Consider the following 16,010-nt stretch of genomic DNA (forward strand, 5'->3'; position numbering starts at 1 on the left):
ATCCAAACAGTTAAGTTATTATAATAATACTAAGCAAAGAGATGGGGATATTTGATTTTCATTTGATCCTTGCGCTCCCAAGTGAACTACGGTCCTCGTTTGGCGTTCCATCGAACCTTCACAATTGGGATGTGGCTTTGTTTCGATCGTTTTACTTCTTGGTCCATAATCTCTGCAAGCTCTTCCACGAAGTTGAGGCTCTCGTTGACTTCGATCTCGTCGAGTGGAATGACGAGAGTCTCGTCGGACAAGCATTTCTTTTATGTTTGAGACGTGGAAGGTAGGATGTATGTTACTTAGCTCGTGGGGTAGGTTGAGTTTGTAAGCTATGGGGCCGATTCTAGCGAGAATCTCAAAAGGCCCTATGTACCTTAGGTTCAGCTTTCCCCACTTTCCAAAGCGTATCGTGCCCTTCCAGGGTAAGAATTTTAACAGGACTCGGTCTCCCACCTGGAACTCCAAAGGTTTTCTTCGTTTATCTGCGTAGCTTTTCTGTCGATCCCTGGCAGCTTTTAATCGTTCGTGAATCTGTACAATCTTCTCGGTCGTTTCTCGGATGATCTCCGGACCCGTGAGAGTGTTGTCAGGAACTCGTCCTTTAGCTAACTGAGTGTCACCCACCTCAGCCCAGCACAGAGGGGATCTGCACTTCCGACCGTAGAGGGCTTCAAATGGAGCTGCCTTGATGCTCGTATGATAACTATTGTTGTAGAAAAACTCCACAAGGGGTAAGTGTGTATCCCACGATTTTCCAAAGTCAATCACACAGGCTCGCAACATATCCTCTAAGGTTTGGATCTTCCTCTCACTTTGTCCGTCAGTCTACGGATGGTAGGTTGTACTCATGTCCAACCTTGTCCCTAGTGCTTTTTGTAGTGATTGCCAAAATCTCAAAGTAAACCTACTATCTCTATCCGAGATAATAGATACAGGAACCCCATGCAGTCGTACTATCTCCTTAATGTATGTTTTTCTGAGTTTCTCCATTTTGTCTGTTTCTTTGACGGGTAGGAAGTGCGCGGACTTGGTCAATCTGTCGACGATGACTCATATGGTATCCAATCCACCCATTGTCTTGGGTAGCTTGGTTATGAAATCCATGGTGATCCACTCCCACTTCCATTATGTTATCTCCGGTTGTTGGAAAAGACCTGATGGCTTCTGGTATTTGACCTTGACCTTTGCACAAGTAAGGCACTTACTCATGAAGGTAGCAATCTCTGCTTTCATGTTAGGCCGCCAGTATAGCTTTTTGAGATCCAAATACATCTTATTTGAACCCGGGTGAACGGATTATCGAGTGTTGTGTGCTTCCTTCACGACCAAGTCTCTGAAACCCCCATGGCGCGGATTCCAGATTCGGTCCATAAGATAATAGGATCCGTCACCCTTGATCTCCAAGTTCTTATCCATTCCACGCAAGGATTCTCCCGCCACATTCTCAGGCTTTAAGGATTCGAGCTGAGCCTCCTTAATCTGTGCGGATAGGTGCGAATGGATAGTCATTATTAATGACTTGACTCTTCGACCGGAATACTCTTTTCTACTTAGGGCGTCTGCTACTACAATGACTTTTCCCGGGTGATAACGAATTTCACAGTCGTAATCATTGAGTAGTTCGACCCATCGTCGTTGTCTCATGGTGAGCTCTTTCTGGTTCAGTATGTGTTGGAGGATTTTATGATCGGTGTATATTATGCTCTTCGTTCCATACAAGTAGTGTATCCAGATCTTTAGAGCGAATACGACCGCCCCTAACTCGAGGTCGTGAGTGGTATAGTTAACCTCATGTGTGTTCAGCTGTCTTGAGGCATAGGCGATGACCTTACCTCGTTGCATCAAGACACAACCGAGCCAATGGTTCGATGCATCGCAGTATACCAGAAAATCTTTTGTCCCTTCGGGAAGGGATAATATCGGTGCGGTGCATAGAGCTCGCTTCAGGGTCTAGAATGCCTTCTCCTGCTTCTCTCCCCAGTCGAATGTTACGCCTTTCTGTGTCAATGTGGTAAGAGGTTTCACAATCTGGGAGAAGTTCTGAACGAATCTGCGGTAGTAGCCAGCGAGGCCTAGAAATTGACAAATTTCTGTAGGCGTCTTTGGAGCTGACCAATTCTCAATGGCTTTAATCTTGGATGGATCCACGTGGATTCCTTCTTCACTAACCACGTGTCCTAAGAATTCAACTCTTCAGATCCAAAACTCGCACTTAGAGAACTTCATGTATAACTTCTCCGATCGTAGGGTTTCCAAGACTCGTCGCAGATGATTCGTGTGTTCTTCCTCACTCCGAGAGTAGAAGAGTATATCATCAATGAAGACGATAACGAACTGATCTAAGTATGACCGACACACCCTATTCATCAATTCCATGAACACTGCGGGTGCGTTAGTCAGTCCAAAGGGTATCACTACGAACTCATAGTGCCCGTAACGAGTTCAGAAGGCTTTCTTCGGAACATCCTCCTCAAGCACTCGTAACTGGTGATACCCGGACCTAAGATCAATCTTGGAGAACTAACTCGCCCCTTGTAGATGGTCGAATAGGTCGTCGATACGGGGAGGAGGGTAGCGATTTTTGACCGTGAGTTTGTTGAGTTCCCTATAATCGATGCACATACGAAACAATCCGTCCTTCTTCTTCACGAACAAGACCGGAGCTCCCCATGGTGAGAAGCTCGGTCTTATAAAGCCCTGGCTGAGCAGCTCGTTAAGTTGACCAGACGTTTGGGAGGTAAACCTGGAAGGTCCTCTGGGAAGACGTTAGGGAAATCGCACACAACAGGAATGTCTTTTGGATCTTTCGCTTTCTGGCTTGTGTCGACGACGTGTGCAAGAAAGGCACGGTATTCCTTACGCATGTATTTCTGGGCTTGAATACTTGAGATGATACGAAGGCTTGTACCGGGTTTGTCTCAGTTGTGACAACCCAAAATTTCCATTCTGAACAAACCATTTGAAGCCAATAGAAGTAGAGCAGTTACAGTGAAAACTCAGATTTCGAGTATAAGTTTGGCAGTTTTCAGGATTTTTCACTTAAGGAGATATTAGGAGAGTGGATGCACTAGGGTTTTGTGCAACACTGTTATTCCAATACTCTAGGATATTAGAGTTCGTTCCAGGAATAAAAATATTTTATGCCAAAAATATATATCAGGACTATAAGTAGAATTCTGAACCAAATTGGTTCATTTGTTGAATTCCATTTAGAGAAAAGTCAAAATTCTCTCTCACGAATCTTCGGGTTTTTATCCCAAATTGTGATTACTTCGATCTAGTTATGTTATATAGCTTAGATTGTGTTTAGAAACACCAATTACATATCAAATCTGTGAGATTCGGGAGTTTACCGCCCAAGAACGTTCTTGGAGAGTAAACTCCGATAAGTGGCTTAAATGCTAGCTAGTCCTTTCCCCGTGATTTGTAACTACCTTAGACTTGTATGCTAGGGTGTATGTGACTAGAAAACATCAAAATCGGAACAAGACACCAAGATTTGGGAGTTTACCGCCCAAGAACACTTGGGGAGTAAACTCCATTTTAAGGTCCTATGGTGTCCCAAAGTACCTCAAAGGTTTAGAACTCGAACTAGAACCCACCATTGAATGTTTAGGACACCAAAAGCAATTAAAATCAATGATGAAAAGTGAGTTCACGGCCAAGGGTGTTCTTGGGCCGTGAACTCCATGTTTAAGTGCCAAAATGCCCTTAAAACCTTCCTTAAGCCAAGAGACTAATTTGGGCATGTACCTAAATGAGTTTTGGACTAGCTAACACACTTAGAACACCAAGAGTAAGGTGTTCACGGCCCAAAAGGTTCTAGGGCCGTGAACTCCATAAAATGGTGCCAAATGGTGCCATAAACCCTTCTAAAGCCAAGTACAAAAGCCTAGTTTAGTTCCTAGTTAATGTAGAGACTTGAAAACACCATAAACACCCTCCCAAGGGAGTTTACGGCCGTAAACTCCATGGGATATGGTCCCAGGGCCGTAAACTCCTCAAAGGAGTTAATAGGAAGCCCAAACACTTGTTTAAGCCTTGAAGCAATTCACCACATGAGTTTTATAATTGTTAGACTTCATTTAGAGACTTTGTTGAGAGTTTACGGCCAGGAGTTTACTCCCCTGGGCCGTAAACTCCAAAACATATGTTCATTTGACCATAAACTCCCATTAGAGGCATTGCACACCTTTGATGCAACCCATTTGCCTCCTAGCACTTGACCAGAAGTGTTTTCCTCGCGTTAAAATATTTATACTTGTATAATTAGTGTTCGAATCACTAATTATTTATATAAATATGTCTTCATATGTAATTAGGATCATTGTGTGTGTCTAAAGTCTTCACTTGACACCAAGCACTTGTCCGATCCTTCCTTACGATACCAGTCCGTTAAATTCCAGTCACTTACTGCAGATGAGTTCATACCCCTTAAATAATGTTTTAAACTATTTTTAAATGTTTTATGGGGGATACAAGTAGAATTATGCTAGTTATTATATCAATCACATGTGATTAATAAGTAGAATTATGCTAGTTATTATATCAATCACATGTGATTAATATGCAGCATTCAAATGATTTACTACATATTAGCCGTTTTACCAAACAGTTTCCTTCCAATGATTTTTATAAAAAATTTATATGTTGTAAACTCCTTATTACACTGTACATTTTACTCTGTATATTACATTTCAAACTTATTTACAATTGTGTTTCAAACAAATGTTTCTTTATACTAAACTGTTTTATCAAACCCATGCCTTCAAATTGTTTTATAGATTGACATCAAGTCGATCTTTTCTTAAAATAATAATTATGTTTCAAATGTGTTACAAAACTTATTTATGCTTTTATATTATAAATTTCATGCCTCTATATGTATAGTTATATAAGAAATGTTTAAAAGACTTAGGAAGACTATCCACCCTATTTCCTTTTCGCGCTTGAGATGTGGTCTGGTGGGATATCGGGTACTCGTCCGAAGGTCGTTTAAATATTAGTTATATAACATATGTACATATATAGTCATAAAGGTCCTTCCATTTCATCCCATGCCCTTGGGTAGCAAAGGTATACATCCACGTCCATACGTACCAGTAAGATTACTAGTAAACTACCACATGGGTGGTTGAGGAAGATACTAGAACTATTACCAGAACGCGATATCATACTATGAGTTAATACCTACTACTAGAAGAACATATACAACTATACTAGAGAAGAACGTATACAACTATACTAGAGAAGAACATATACAACTATACTAGAAAGAGAACATATACAACGATACTAGAACGATTACATTACTATACTTGCTAGGTAGAGAGCACGTACATTACAGCTAGAACAGTTCATTACATTACATATACATGAATACGTTAATAATTGTGATCCACTGTATCAGAGCATGCCTTAAATGTAATGGCCCGAGTTGTAGCCAGAATTCTCTTGGAGGGAGAGCGTGAGTTTGCGTATAGATCTATACTGGATTGACTATCCTACACCTTGCTGCTAGATACAGCCGGACCTGCAGGTCTGCAGGTGCCAAACGTCATTCCGTTATTACGACCATTGGTATGTCGTTGTTACCAGTCGATAGTATGGTACAATTAATCACATGATGCCTTAATATAAATCCGGTTTAAGGTAGTTAGTACAGCAGTAGTTCTTATAGCGCTACATTTTAGTACAACATAAATTTTCCCTATACATATATTTAGTGATCTTTCCACTTAAACTATAAATGTAAAAACTATATTTTGATAATGATAGTTACACTTGGGAAAATTACACAGTTTTACAACAAACGAACATATAGAACAGTTAAGTCTTGGTAGAAGACTACATTGAGAACAGTTAAGTCTTGGTAGAAGACTACATTGAGAACAGTTAAGTATTGGTAGAAGACATCTTTCATTTTGATTTATGCTTTAGTGTTTATCAAAATTTGACAGAACACTTGTATAATAATTATACTATTAATGCAATGGATGATGCTGTTGCTTGTTTACTACTTTTCATTGTTGTGATACTGTACATGACGTCCTCCTCCCCAGAACGTTTCCGTCGTTCTTGGTTTTGTGGTGTGACATCAGTAGATCAACAGAGTTTCATGATTCAGTGGATTTAGGCTGACGGCTTTGTCGAAGCACAGGATGTCGGCGCGATGAAGACTCAACCATTCCATGCCAACAATGACATCGAATCTCCTGATCGAGAATGGTATGAGGTCGATTGCAAATGAATGATCGTCTAACGTGAGGGTACAACCTATGTAAATTTCGTTAGAGCTTTCGGTCTTTCCCTTATCCATTTCTACGACGAATGTTCTTTTAGTGGTTGCGGGGATTGTTTAAGTAAGTGTTTAAAGTTTTGGTTTATAAAGCTTCTTTCTGCACCACTATCGAATAAGACACAAGCATAAGAGTTGTTGAGAAGAAACTTACCGGTGACTACTGCGGGATCTGCTACTGCTTCGTTCTGGCCAATAGCATGTAGCCTTCCTGCTACTCCCGCATTCCCAGCCTTCGGACAGTTTTTATTGAAATGGCCAGCTTCACCGCAGCCATAACAGGTCTGGGTCACTCCCGAACTGGGAACTTGCGAGATAGGTTTGGGTTGGGCTTTGCAAAACCGGACAGTATGGACCTTCCGGCCACAGTTGGTGCATTGCAATTCGCAGCAGGGGCAGTTGTGATGGAAGGAGCACTCGGGACACTTGGGCAGGTTCCCAACATAAGCTTTTGCCGGTGCAGGAGTAGCAGGAGTGGTGGCAGCATGGATAGCCACGATCTGTTGGTTTTTGGAAGAAGATTGAGTCCTTTTGTCATTCTTCCGATCCCCACGCTTCCTCTTGTTGTCGGATGATTTGGGTGGTGTGGTGGTATTTACCGGGGTTGTTGCTCGAGTGGAAGGAACTTCGTGATCAATTAACCTCTGGTACAATTCCTTGGCACTGTCAAAGGTCGTAAGGCGTGAGGCTAGAACGTTTCCTCGATACGGGGGCATTAAACCCCAAATGTATCGTTCAATCTTCTTGCTCTACGAAGGGATCATGCTGTGTAAGTTGTTAGGTCAGTCCCTTTCATCTTGAGGTTCCAGAGTTCCTCCTCATGTTTCTGAATTTCACCCCTAGGGCAGTACTCCCCTCTCATGAGGTCCTTAAGTGTGTCCCAGCCCAGGGCATTGGCTGTTACCAAAGAGAGTGCACTGACATGACTGTAGCGAACTTTATTTTGCTCTCCTCGGGACATGAGCACATTTCAAAGACAACCTCAGTTCTTTCGAACCACTGAGACAATGCTAGAATTCCTCCGGTCCCATCGAGGAAAGTGGGTTTGCAGTTCATGAAGTCCTTATAAGTACATCCTTGCGCCCTTTGATGGACTTCACCAAATCTAGAGTTACCACCGCTCACATCACCAGAGTTCATTTGAGCCATGGCTGCGGTCGCAGCTGTGGTCACAGCTGTTTGAAATAGCACTGGATCGAACTGCGGTGGAGGAGGTGGTGGAGGAGGGGTTTGAGTTGCTGGTCTGCCTCTGGTTGGGCGCTTGCAAGAAGGCATCTTTTACTGAAAGCTCATATAAATGATAGCAATAGTAAGAGTCTATTGCAAGTAAGATAAGAGTGTTTCATGGACTAAATCAACATAGTCCAAAAATCAGAGAGAGAGCCATAGCAATAGAGTAGTTAACTGCCAATTACTGGTATTAATGATGTAACACAAGTTCGGGAAAAGTGACCTATCAGTAGGTCTTACATAAAACCAAAAGGAAAATGTTGGCAGTCTAGAGGCCTAGTTACAGTACTTTCATAGTTAAAGAATGTTTACAGACAAGTGTTCTACTGAGCTTAGAAATAAAAGAGTAATCCTTAAACAAAAGAGTGAGATGATTTGACATCTTCTACAGGCGACGGGCACCCGTTGGGCGAACCCTCAGATCAGGTAGTTGACGCATAACTTCCTGAAGACGTCGTTCATGAGTCCTTTGACGTGCTCGGAGTTCCTTCTTGTCCTATCCATGGCTTCTTCAAGTTGGTAGATGCGAACAGTGTTGAGGTTTGAGTTGGCATCCACTTCTACAACTCGGCTAATGGCTGCTTGGCCTTGCTCGACGTTCCTGGCAATCCTTCCGACCATGATGGGCAGAACTTTGTCCGCTGATCCTCCTTCGCTTATGTTGTAGAAACTTCGGTCTCCATTGTATGTTAAAGGTTGAACCTGATCCTCGCTCCATCGGTTCAAGGTTGTTGCACACATAGGAGTGGGACCCTGAAATGCCGGACGGGGGTTGGGGTTTGGCCTTCAGGGGGTAGGTTGTTAACTTCTGGCTCGGAGCTGGAGCTGTCCGAGAAGCCTTCAAAATGATGATCATCCATAGGAATCGGGTGATCATCGTCTGAATTCTCATCGAGCCATCCTCCATTGTCCTGGTTTGGATAATACGGATCGCCAGTATGATGGAAGCCAGACATGCTATCTACGCGAGAGAGGAGAAAGAAAGGTTAATAGACGTACTAATCTAGGATACTTATAAGATGAATCGTTATTAGTCGACCCAATACTTGCGTAGTGCATACCAATTACACGCAACCGAAGCAAGATAGTCCTTCGAATAAGCAACCCTAACTTCAGATCCCCAATCAAACAAGAATAGGAAATGAAGCAAAGGCCACAGATTTTGAGTCTATAGTGCCCCAGTCACATGTAACCGTGGTGTATCCACTTAGCAACTATTGTCCTACCAGTAACGATCCTTTCAGTTATCACATATGTAGTTAGTGGTATACAGAATACTCCTATAGTATTCTTGTTCTAACGTTCTTGTGGTAGTGTTGGTAAGTTTCTAGACTTGTTGCAACCCCACAATCACTCTTAGGCACATGCTAGTCACTCCTGGATAAATGTAGTTGATCAGGCTACTACCCCCCAGATGTGACTATATGTCTCTAAGTTTAATTGTGTTGTTCAACAATGTTAATACTTTTGTTTTGTTTTAGTATGATACTTACCTTTTTGTAGTGGTGAGTGTATATATATACCTAATGAAATATTTTAGTATTTAAAAGTATATATTCTTGGTCAGAGTGTTTTAGTCCCGAAGTGTTTATAGTTTGTATATCTTTTTATAGGTTGATATACTTGATTCACTATAAACAATGCTCTGAAACCAATCTGTCACACCCCAAAACCGATAACGGCGGAATACGTTATGGGGTGGAGGACGTCATGTACAGTATCATAACAATTGCATAATAGTAAAAACAACGACAACAACCATTACATATTTATAGCAAGTTTAATTACAACGTGTTCTGTAGAGTTTAATAGACACCAAAAGTGTAACAAAATAAAAGATGGGTCTTGTATGTGCTCCATCTTCTCCAGAAGCTACACCAGTACTTGTCTATGTTTGACCTGAGGATACAAGTCATTTTGAAAACGAGTATCAGCATAAAGCTGGTGAGTTCATAAGAATTTAATTTCGTTGTTGTATAAAAGTGTTTACAAACTTATAGTATAAAAACTGAAATTTTGTTTATAAGTAGTAGAAATCCCTAGAAAATCCTATATTTTCCAGAAAAGTACAATGTAAGTTAAATCCTTTGAGTTGTGAGTAAGTATTATCATTTAAAACCTTCAGTTGTAAAAGTATGGTAATAATTCTCATGTAAGTAACCTAGATGAAGAAAAGTTATGCCTGTTGACAGTAGTAGTGGTGCAAACTTCCATTAGTAATAGTTATTTACTTTGTTCGGGATGTTAGCTTAGACTTTAGTCTTAGTGTATTAATTCGAATATAGGTGTAACCCTTCATGTGACCAATTGTATAGTAGTAGAGAACCCGATGATCTTCTCGGTCATACGTAGTGTAGTGAAGTAGTGCCACCCCATGGGCCTGGTTGGCTCGGACTGTAGTTAACAGTCGGGATGTAGTAGAGTCTGCTGTAACGCCCGTGTTTCTAGGCTAGGCATTAATATTGACATAATGGTCTAGGTTAACCTTTGTAACTCATTTAGAAGAAATGAAAAGGAATTATGTGAATTTTATGTGAATTATGTGTTTTATGCCTAATTATTAGGGTTTAATTAATTAAAAATAAAAATAAGCGTCAAAATTAAAGTGTGAGATAAGCCTGATATCTTTACATAAAGTTGTAGTGGTCGAAACAAGGATTTCGGGGATATAAAGAATACCAAAATCCGAGTTATAACGAAGAAGTTATGACCTATTGAAGTTTCGCGACAAAACCGACACGGTGCTGAATGTCGTAAAAAGTGAGTTTTTGATAAACTACTTTTTAGCCTTAGTAATCTAAATGAAAGTCGTAGTATTCGTTAAACCGAGAAGTTCGATAAAAAGAACGCCCAAATCTGACTTCGTATGAGGAAGTTATGATTTTTCGAAGTTTCAGCGTAGCAGTAGACAGCTAAAAACTCGAATTTTAGATCGAGCGATTTTTAGCCGACACAACCTAAACGAGAATTGAAGGTCTCGTCATTAGGAGCACAACGGTAAAAAGTCTGACGAAAACGGACGTCGGATGAAGAAGTTATGAATTTTTAACGGATTTCCTGTCCCGGTCTGTTAAAAATAATAATATAAAATTTAAAGTCAAAATTAGCCGACGAAGTCTAAACGGAAGTTGTAGATCGTAATTTTAGCTACGCGTGCATATAAAGAACGTCAAAAACGGAGCTCGTATGCGAAAGTTATGAATTTTAGAAGTTTTGGCACGAAAACCGAGAAATTTCGCATAGTCACACAATTGCCACGTCACCCTCGCTTAGAAAGTGACACGTGTCCTGCTGAGTCACCTGGCTGCTGAGTCACCGAGGCTGCTGAGTCATGCGAGCCACGTGTCCTCTTCTGATTCGACCGAGGAGGAGGCCCAATCCGAAGCAGCCAGCTCCCCAGCCGAAGCTTCGCCCAGCTGCCGCGTGTGTCCGAGCCTCGCATAGCCTAGCTCCGAGCCTCGCAGGTGCGCCAGCAAGCCGCGGTCCACTTAGAAGCCGACAGCGAGCCCTCGCATGTGCGAGCCATGTGCGAGACCCCCTCTGCGAAGCCTCTTAGCCGTCAGATCCGGAGACTTCTCAGCCGTTGGATCAAACTTCGGACCCTATAAATAGAAGGGTACCTGCGAGGGTTTCCGGTTACTTTTGGAATTTAGCCATTTTTAGCCCCTCTCTCCATATTTTCTTCATCTTAACATCCCGCAAAGCCCCGGTATCAATTGTAAAGCCCGGAATACCCCACGAAGAGCCCGAGAAGCCCGGAAAATTTATCTTTTCGGTTTCGAAGTCCGACCTTTCGCAGAGCCTGGTTTCTCAATAAAACTCCCGGTTTTATTAAAAACGATCGTTTTAGGAAACGAATTGCTGCCCGATTATCATCAAATCAAGTGAGTGTATATTCACTTTCAATTTACACATAGATATGAACTATTTACCTTAAAATACGTGTTACGTGTAAATATATTAATTGTTTATTTGAGGTGACTGTTGTGTTGATATTCTATACAAGTTTTAAACTGTATATATATTTTTATCTACAAATATGTTGGGTAGAACATGGGTAGTTAGTTGGTGTGTGATAAAATAAAGTGATGAGAGGTATCGATGTTTAAGATGATCTAGTCATCTAACAGAGTATAGACAATGGCCACAGACTATTTTAGATAGTCCAGTGGAACGTTAGTAGACTCGTAATCGGTACATATGTTTGAACTATATGTTCATAAAGTGTTCTTGAACTATATGTTCCTTAGGAGTTTTTGAACTATGTGTTCATCCGTTAATTCTTCTTTTTGACACTATTACGTGTCAGGGTACGGGAGCGTACGGGAGTACTTTATTAGTATTTTCCCTATGCTTTTATTTTGAAGAGATTTGGAGTCTTCGTTTCTTTTGTGAAGTGATCGAACGAGCTTCATGAGTCAGTGTTTTCCTTTCCGATGCCGGATAGGGGTGAGTCTGGGGGTTCAGACCACAGCCTAGGCATTAGTTAGTGTTTTCATTTCCGATGCCGGATAGGGGTGAGTCTGGGGGTTATATACCTCACGATACTCAGACCACAACCTAGGCATTAGTTAGTGTTTCCATTGCCGGATAGGGTGCGTCTGGGGGTTATATACCTCACGATATTCAGACCACAGCCTAGGCAAAGTTCGATGCTGGATAGGATGCGTCTGGGGGTTATATACCTCACGATATTCAGACCACAGCCTAGGCATTGATAACTACCCCTGACTTAATTGTCTTGTGGTTCTTTCTTTTACGAACAAAGGTTCGTAGTTAAACTTAGTCCATTCATTCAATATCTTTATCGATCCTTGTTTATTGCTAGAGGATTTCTGAAGCAGTTTAGTTAGTTAGTTGTTCATATCGATTCTTTAGGTTAGATCTAGTAAGATCACTGTATAAAGTTAGTATGTGGGGATCGATGTTGTTAGTTCCTGTTGAGTAAATCTTGGTGACGATGTGACGTCGTGCCGATTAGATAAATCTTGGCGACAATGTGACTTCGTGCCTATTTGACATAAATTGTTGAAGGAAAACAATGTTGTCACCCCGATGTTTGTTTTATTTGACATAAATTGCTGAGAAAGCAATGTTGTCACCCCTAATGAAAATCCTTAGGCTAGGTTCCTTGTGATAGTTGTTTTAGGGACGTAACGTGAGGATAACGGGAATGGGTAATTGGGGTAATTTGGTTGACTGATTGATGTTTAAACATAATAAATTTATGTATTGTGGGTTGAAAACCCTATATGCTCACCAGGCTTCCAAGCCTGACCCACTCAGCTTTTTATGATTACAGGTAGTGGACCCCGAGCATAGTCGGATGATGATGATGAGTGATTTTGGATTATAGGCCATTAGTTATAAATAACTGTTGTAAGGCTTATAATGTCTTGTTTATGCTTTTGATCTGTATCGGAACATGACATCCCGAGGTTTTGTTATGAAATAAAAATATATATTTCTTAAAGCAAGGTTTTGATAAATTTTTATCATGTTTGACTTTGGGAACAAATTCCGCAACACTTTTAATGAAATACTCTGATTTTATTTTAAAAAGCATAAACGAAATCGGTCTTTTCTGGCCGTGAAATTGGGGATGTCACATCTGCCCCGTATAGATCTATAGGTGTAGTGTTGCCTTCCTTCCGGAAAGCCCTGGTCACATGGTATAAGCGCGGTAGGGTGTCTTATAGAGAGATAGAGTGTTATACTCTGGATTAGCGTATTCTCTTGTATTATAGTATAGTAGTCTTTTGTATAGTTAATAGAGTGCTCTCTCATACTAGTATTAACTTGTAATTATAGCCGTTAAAGTGAGTATAGCAGTAGTAGAGATAACGAGTAGTAGACTTAGCTATTCCTATTATAGCTAACTAGAGTGTATGATTTCCTGCCTTTGAATAAAAAAGGTATTGAGTGAGATGAAGACTTTCATATCTAATACAAATGCATATGATATATAACTAAGAAATCAACGATAGTCAAACGGATAACCGATAGCCTAAGACAACATCAAACAAGAACAGGAAATAAGGCGAGCTATCGGTCCTAAGTCCTTCAAGCCTTACTTATATAAATATATTTTTGTAGATATATTTTAAAAAGAAAAGTAAATTTAAACACAGTTTTAAAAGCAGTTTAATAACGATTTAGTCTTAAAAATACATTTGATAATCAACTAAAACATTTTTATTGGAAAGCAGCTAAAAGTGTGGAAAAATCCCTTTTTGATGATAATTTGTGAATCACATATGATTTAATAATAAATATTGTAGCATTATACTTCTATCCCCCCCCCCCCCCTAAAACATGTAAAAATAGTTGAAAAGGGTCATTAAGGGGTATGAACTCACCTGAAATGAGTAGATCGGGTGGAAGTGTCAGATGAGCGTTTGGTGTCAAGTAAAGACTTGTACACCCTTTATGACCCTAGAAACATATGAAGACATATGACTACAAGTAATTAGTGATTTAAACTCTTATTAAATACATATAGGCATCCTAATGAGATTAAAGGTCTTATGCTTGAGTGCTACAAGGCTAATGGGTTGCAAGGAAAGAGTATAAGACCTCACCATGGAGTTTACTCTCCTAAAACTCACCTTAAGTGAGTTTATGGTTGGGAGACCACATCCCCCATGAGTTTATGGCCGTAAACTCATGGGAGGAGTGTTTTTGAGTGTTTTTAACCCTCATGTGGTTCTAGAAGTGGTTCTAAGGTAGTATACAAGGCTATAGGGGTGTTTAAGGTTCCAAGAGTGTGCTCCCTTGGAGTTTACGGTCCAAAGACCACTCCTTGGGAGTTTACGTCCATAAACCCCGTGGTTTGTGGTAGTAAACTCTTGTGCACCTCCAATCTTTGATTACAAGGCCCTTGGTTCAATCCTAACAAGTTCTAGTGAGGGTATAAGGCTCTTTAGGGGACTTAAACTCTCATTTGACATGGTTTATCGGATTTTACGGTCCAAGCATATGCTTGGGCCGTAAACTCTAGTTTACCCCTCAAATGTTGATGTTTATGTGTTCCAAGTCCGAAGTAGCAACTCCCTAAGCCATCTCTTAAGCCTTAATGGGGTTTGGAAGTGTTTTGGGCTTGATTTGCAAGCTTAGAGGGTGTTTACGGTATCAGCATGTGCTTGGACCGTAAACCCTCTTTCAACCCCCAAAAATTGATGATTCAAGGTCCAAACACTTCTAGGTTAAGTCCAAGGCTAGTTTCTAGGTTAAGGGGAAGAAATTTTACACTTTTGGCCACATTTTAGGGGTGTACGGCCTAAGGATGTTCTTAGGCCGTAAACTCCTCCTTTTCAGCCTTCTTCCACGAATTTTAAGCTAAAACACAAATGAAAGGTGCCTAGAACAAGTTTGGGTAGAAGAACTTACGTTTTGGAGGCGAAAACTTGCGGTTTTGAGGCGGAAATCGAACTTGAAGAGAGGGAGTAGAGAGAGAAAGTGGGTCTAGTGTGGTAAAAGGTTTCTATGGATGCCCACCCTCCTTTATATAAGGCTTGGGTGTTGTACCCGGTATACGTCTACCCGATATTTATGTTTAACGAGGTTTAAACTTTTTACCTGGTTAAATAGTCGTAATAAAGATAACTTTTTCCAATTAAATGGAAATGATATTTTATGAGTTTTATTTATTTTATTGCGACGATAATAACATGAAATATAAATAAATAAAACATTTATTTATTTTTCGACCTCAGATTAACGGAACTTTTATAAAATAAAATACTCCATTAACGGTAACATGGCATAATAACGGAATAAACTTTGGGTTGTCACAAAAACTATGCTTTCTCCAGTTGTGGAGGTAGTTCTACAGAAACGAGCAATGTGCCCCATCTTGTTGCAATTATTGAATTGCTAGGCTCGACAAATTCCCTTGTGGTGGTAGTTGCACCGGTCGCACATCGGGAGTGTTCCCTCGTATCGTTTGACCGGTGTTGTGAGGGCAGGGGTTGCCACTGGCTGCTGTTGCATGGCCATCCACTGAAATCATTTGCGTTCCACTTTGGCTTGACGTTTTCTTTTTTTGAACTCTGAGTTGTTGTTTTGGGCGGTGGCGACTGTTACAATTTGTTGATTTCTTGGATCGTTAACACAATCGGGATTGTCAACTCCTTTTTCAGTCTTGTTTGCGTTGACAGTGCTACGGTTTGCAAGGACAGTTGTCACGGCAGCCATCACGGAAGCTGTAATTGCGGTTTGGAAAGTAGCGGCGTCCATAGGAAAAGGAGAGGTTTCGTTGTTCGGCTGGCTGCTTCCGGATGAAGACATGATTCTGTAACACGAAAAATAAGGATTTTGTGAGCGATTCTGGTTGACCCTAGATGTACTTCGATTGTTCAAGTAAAGAGTAGAAGCATGTTCGCGAAGGTTTGACCTACATGCCTATGATGCAGTCCTAGCACTAAGTGGGAGTAAGTTCGTAAAATTGTCTCAAGAATTTTGTCGTTCAAGCCTAGGTATCGAT

Source organism: Lactuca sativa, chromosome 4, assembly GCF_002870075.4.
Source record: "Lactuca sativa cultivar Salinas chromosome 4, Lsat_Salinas_v11, whole genome shotgun sequence".
NCBI classification, from domain to species: domain Eukaryota; kingdom Viridiplantae; phylum Streptophyta; class Magnoliopsida; order Asterales; family Asteraceae; genus Lactuca; species Lactuca sativa.